This window comes from Gavia stellata, chromosome 7, assembly GCF_030936135.1.
Source record: "Gavia stellata isolate bGavSte3 chromosome 7, bGavSte3.hap2, whole genome shotgun sequence".
Classification (NCBI taxonomy): domain Eukaryota; kingdom Metazoa; phylum Chordata; class Aves; order Gaviiformes; family Gaviidae; genus Gavia; species Gavia stellata.
The window spans coordinates 37,945,298-37,951,298 of record NC_082600.1 but is presented as its reverse complement, the minus strand read 5'-3'; positions in this window follow the sequence as shown (position 1 = coordinate 37,951,298).

Below are 6,001 nucleotides of genomic sequence, written 5' to 3'. Positions count from 1 at the left end.
CGTGGCTAGCAGGGAAGAGAGCCGAGCCCCCGCCGAGAAGCGCCTGAGCGCTGGCAGCCTGTCTCTCTGCACACGATTTCTTTAAGAAAGCTCATTTTTCTTTGCTACCCTCCTCCTCCAACGTGACGCATTCTCCCTTCCCTGTTTTTTTCTCCCTCTTTTCCTACCTATGAGACATTAGTTAAACAGTGAGCTGGCTCTGATACATTACCTGCCCTCCGGGAAGTAAAACAAAGGGAAGTCTAAAAAGGATCTCAAAAGAATTTCACAGAATTTAGTAGAGCAAAAAACCACCACCGAATCAGTTGGCCAATATAAGCAGCCACATGATGACAAACCAGGTATTGCACGGGAGGGAGAAGCAGAATTATAAAATTGCATCCACCAAAACTCCAGACTAATCAGCTCTACTGCTTAAAATTTCTCATCTAATAAACACATCTCATAGGGGTTGTATAGATCAGAACATCTTAAGTGTAACATATAGAATATTATGACTACAAGGAGACTTTTACAAACCTTAAAATAATTTCTTTTGCTAGAAATTCATTTTACTGAAGAAGCCCCAAAGCACCTAAAAGCCCACTCTACTTTCAATGACCTCTGGGCATATAAACCAAGATTCTCGACTTAATATCCTAAATAAGCAACCATTCAGGCTTTGGGTAAAGCAGTCTGATCAATGACACCATGCAGTGACCTCTTGTAACTCCCGAGCACCTCTGAAATAGAGTGCCTCTTGTGTCTGAATACAAGCTTAGATGTTTACTGCATTTTTGTAGACTTTGCCTATGATGTATTTATCAAATCTTGCCCTGATGAAATAAAGCAGTATTAGTATTTCAGACAGCGCTGCTGTTCAGAAGTAATGGTCTTTGCTCTACTGTTCGCATTCCCTGACTTGTACCAGGTGATAAACGTGGGCAGAGCTAGGGGCTGTGATAAGAAACATGATGTAGAGTATAACAAATAAAGAAAAGCACTTGTTGCTATGTAAAAAGAGTCCAGAGTTCAACAAGACAAAGTGACTCAAGTAGCTCGCAGTCTTTGCACACCGGATCAGACTACTGGTCACACTTTCATGTACCGAGGAAAAGGAACAAACAAGTAATTTCTTTATACTATGTTTTACAACATTTAGTGAGGAAGAGCAAGACATCAAAGAATTCAAACCTGACAATGTACTGGAGACAACTTAGAGAACAGTCCTGCAGAGATCACGAGAAATACAACGGGTGACTGAACGCCACTTGAAGTTAGAAAAATCGATTGCTTTATAAAGAGAAAGCATGCTGGCTGACGTTTCAAAGCAGCCGGCCTATATGGAAGTTACCTATGTAGCTCCCCTTGTACTCCCTTTGCCACGCTGGAAAAGGCAGACAGCCGTGAGGCAACTGGCTGCGTAAGTCATATCCCGGTTACGTTTGTTCTTCAGTCCACCTAAAGTAAGCACAGTAAGTTTAACAGAACACCTAGAAGAGTATTTTTTGCTGTACGTGTCTAGTATTTTCAAATATATCCATGGAAATTTTTATAATTCTTTTATATTATTGTGGCCTTAAAATAAAGCAGAAATGAACTAAGTGTATTTCTTTTAATTTAAAAAATAATCTCCGTCTCTGTGTATATACGTAAATATATATATAAATAAAAGTTGTACTCAGAAGCAGAATCTTGAGAAAAAAACCTGATGCAGTCAGCACAAAAAGGAAAAATTTCAGCTCACAATGTTCTGTACCTCAGAACTAAACTTGAGAAAAAAAGAAGAAAACTTGAGTTTAGGTACACAAGAGACATTACTGCTGCATGTGTTTCCTGGACATGCACTCTTTATATAACCAGCTCCAGGAATACAGCGTTCCACCATTCGGTATTTGAGGTTTGACTTCACATTGTTCAGCTTGTTACTGCAGGCAATTTATAACAAGGTGGGTGAGATAATTTCATGCGAGTGAGGACAGGTAGAAGCTTGCAGGGGGCTCTTGCTCAGCCAGTGATCTCAGAATTGCACCATAACCAGTCCTCGCCGAAGATCTGTGCGAGCTCTTCTCCTTCAGCGCGCAGACCACCCACAACCCTGCAGATGCATCTTGGCAAAATTACCATTAGCAACGAAGAATTTTATTGTCAAACTGCTGGTGAATGGTGAAGCAAACATTGCCCTAGCTGGCCATTAAACAACAGGTTTTATATTAACTACTTTTTATAATCTTGAACCTTCACTTTCTTCAATACCTTGGATATTTAATAATACATCACCCCCTCCCCCGCCCGTCTCATTCTGTCGTTAATCAAAGCTAACAAACTGCCTCTATACTGCTCTCTGCGGTTGAGTAAATACAGATATCTCAGGCAGCTTCGTGGGAAAAGGGCCATATAGTGTAAAATGAATCAGTTAGATCAGGGCTGCTGTATTCACGCATGTGCTGGGAAGGCAAGCTGTCACATTAAAGTCTCCCAGCAGAAAAGGATGTGCTTCAATCTGTATAAATCCGGGGAGCTCCAGAAAACTCGATCAGGTCTTCTGTGGGACTTGAAACTCACTGAAAGGAGGACTATCTGTTTCCTCAGATCCATTTTATAGTAGTCTTTTCCACATGTCAGCATAGTATTTTAACAAAAAAGCACAGCTGAGTGCTTGACATTTTTCCATTCAAAGTGATCCCAAAACACTTTATATGCTATAGAATTTGCAGGGGGATGGCCAGGAAGAGCCAGCTGGAGGCTTTGGGACAAGACACTACTCATGGTTAAAGGGAAGGGCAGGAGTAGCTGGCTCCGAGTGCAGACTGCGCTACTTCAGCTGGCCGACCTGACAGACATTGCTGGTACCTCCAAGTCAGTCCCGCAAGAAGCCATGTACAGCTGATTAAGAGAACCTGCCCAAAGGACAACCCCCATCACATGCTCTGCAATGCCCATCGCATATCATCATGCGAACAGCGTCACACAGGGGATTACATATACCCAGCTTTTTCAAAGCAGCTTCTTAAGATGCTAGGACTTTGCCCTCCGGTGTAGGACACCATTAAATACTTAGTTCCTTTAGTGGATTAGGGATGAAATAAGATGAAAACAAACCACATCAAAATAAAAAATGATTAAACATTTGTAGATAAAAGTGAAAGATGACAAGTGTTCAAAAGTATTCTGAAGTAAGAGCATTTTTAAAATTAACTGTAGAAAGGTGGCAGTGTTTGAAAACAGTTGTTTAATTGTCTAGACGCTGGAACAAAAAAATACCAGAATTTAAATATCAAAGTACAGATTCCGCTATGAAGAACAACATGCCAACTCCACTACATCTAAAAAAACCCGAGGGCCAGAATCAGAGAGAAAACAGCAAGGAATTATCGCTGTATTAAGAACCAGACAAACCACAACAGCCCAGAGAAAACAGGGCACCCCTTCTTTATCAGCCACTATTTACCCTAATCAGAAACAGGATACTGGGCTCTGTGTTACTGGACTGTGTGCCTGACCTCAGCCACTACCTCTGTTTGTTTTTTTGTATTAACGAATCCTTATCAAATGTTATAAGTAAAACTGTTTCCAAGCTGCCAATCTTACAAAATTAATCTGGGATATGAAAGTCAAGCTGAGATTCTTACAATTAACACATCAGCCCAAGTCCTGCCCATAGGCATACCTGTACTTTTCCCTTCAGTTGACTACATGAGCGCAAGTGGAGATTTTGGCCTTGAAATTACAATTGAGCAAACAGGAGCGCTGCTAACGAACAGCAGGGATACGCTACCTTGCTTTGGTGACTCAACAAAGATGGTCACACAAAACCCACAACCCTTATTTTAAGCACTGTGGTAAGCAAACGCAGTTCCACGCGTACAAAATAGACCGGTTGAGATAGAAGGTATCATTGCAACAACTTCCAAAGATCCTTAAGACACAGGCTACGGCAACCAATGCAGCACAGCCGAGGCCCAGCACAGGCTTCGCAGGTTCAGCACTCCCTTACACACACCTCGCTAACAGGCCTTGAAAGTGTCCATCTTAGACTTCCTCCTTCCAGCTACTGCAAAACATGAGAAATACCCAAGTTGTCTTGCACCTTTTATTTAAGCTTCTTGGTTAAAATTTGCTCAGGTAAAAGGAGAGCCTGATTTTATCTGCCAGTGGAATAAGCAATTGAAATGCATTTATCTTAAGCTGCTTTGTTACTGTCCTCACCATCTTGGTTATTTTTTTCAGGCCCTCAAAATTGACACAGAATTGTGTACACCAGCATGCTGAGGCTCTAAGTAGAAAAGCTCCTGTAGCTACTGAACAAGTTTAGCAAACTTTCACCGAAATTACTGGCAGAAAAGGTGTTCATCTATCAACACACCACAACAGCTCTTAGAGATGATTTATTTGTAACCCTCTGGTACTATTCCAAGGAAAGACCATGCGTGGCTCATTTTTCAGTGCTTTGCTTTACAGCATTATTTTGGCATACAGATCACATGGCAACTTTTTAGTTTTTAAACAGTTTGTTCTTTTATCTGAGTACCCACCTATTGTGTTTAATGGAAGTCAAATCACTGTTTTAGTGAATGGGCAAAGAGCTGTTCAAACAGGAAACTAACACTATCACAACTTCAAGCCATGAGAAAGCTGTCATATGCAGCTTCTGAAAAGACAACAATTTGAGAAAATCACCATAAAAAAAAAAAAGAGATTTGTTTCTTCATTTTGTGATGACACATTCAGGTGTTTTCCATCATTCTGCAAAGACTGGAAGTTACTTACATTTTTTGGCTTCACATTACGAGTTGGGTACATGTGAACTCTGATAATCAAGCATGGATTGCAATATGTATGCGCTTTGTCAACTCCTTTTGCAGCAACACCACATAGCAATGATATTGTTTGTACTGCGGTAATATTAAGAATTCCTAGTTAAGGCTCAAAGCCTCATTTTACATTAATTTCTCCTCTAGCAACACAAAATACTAAGAAAAAAGAGACGGGCAATATGGGACATGGCAATAAAAAAAGATATAAATACATTTAAAAATTTAGCAATTTGGAAAGGTTACTTAAACAAAAACAACTCCTCCCACCCTATTCCCACAGACATGGAAAACAGGATTTTTATTTTTTTTTATACTCCAACATGGAAAGCACATCTTGTTTCTCTTCTTCAGAGAAGATAAACAGGTTGTTTCCATAATTAATAACTCAGTCCAGTGTAAACCAGATTTAGGGTAGGCAGAATTGAAGGTCACGCAGCAGTGAGCTCACAAAACAGTACTGCCTATTTTGAAGTATGAGTAAGTTCATTAAAGCTCTTGCTATATTCACCTATAGGAGCTAAGTCCAACTATATGTAACTTTTCATTTATCAGCTATGTTTATTGGAATGGTAACAAGCTATTTTCAAGGTTTTCGAGTTCTCAGTCCCTAAACGCAGATAATAAACAAAGGAAATGCTCTTTTAAACAAGTCTGCATCAACAAACTTACAAAAACATTTTGTTCCACTCATTCTTGGCTTGATTTAAAGCAAACAAAAGAAAGCCCTTTCAATGTTAAAGAGGAGTCACCCACTGATCATACCCTTCCAGGTTTTATATTCACACCACTCTAGGCCATGTGACAAAAGAGGAAAAAAAATAATCTTGGAGTTACCCAGCCCAGAAATTTATTGAATATTTGCTCAAATACATTCTGTATAGAAGTGTTCACCTTGCTTGGTTTTGGTGCTCCCAGGAAAGATCATTAACAGATGCACTGAGCCGTAATCACCAATTAGGAATTGTCATGTACGAAAATGATAAGCATGGGGCTGCAACCTCCTTCTGGCCAGATCTGTGTCTTGAATTTGACTAGGCACCTTCCCTTCAAAAAGGATTCAATTTGTGTAAGTTGCTGCATCAAATGTTATTTAGAAGAGCCTTTCACACATTGGTCTTTTTAAAACAGTAAAACACTTCAAGTATTTGTATTTGAAGTTTTCAATACTGGAAACATTTAGTCCAGAGTGTTTGCAATGGGGTCTT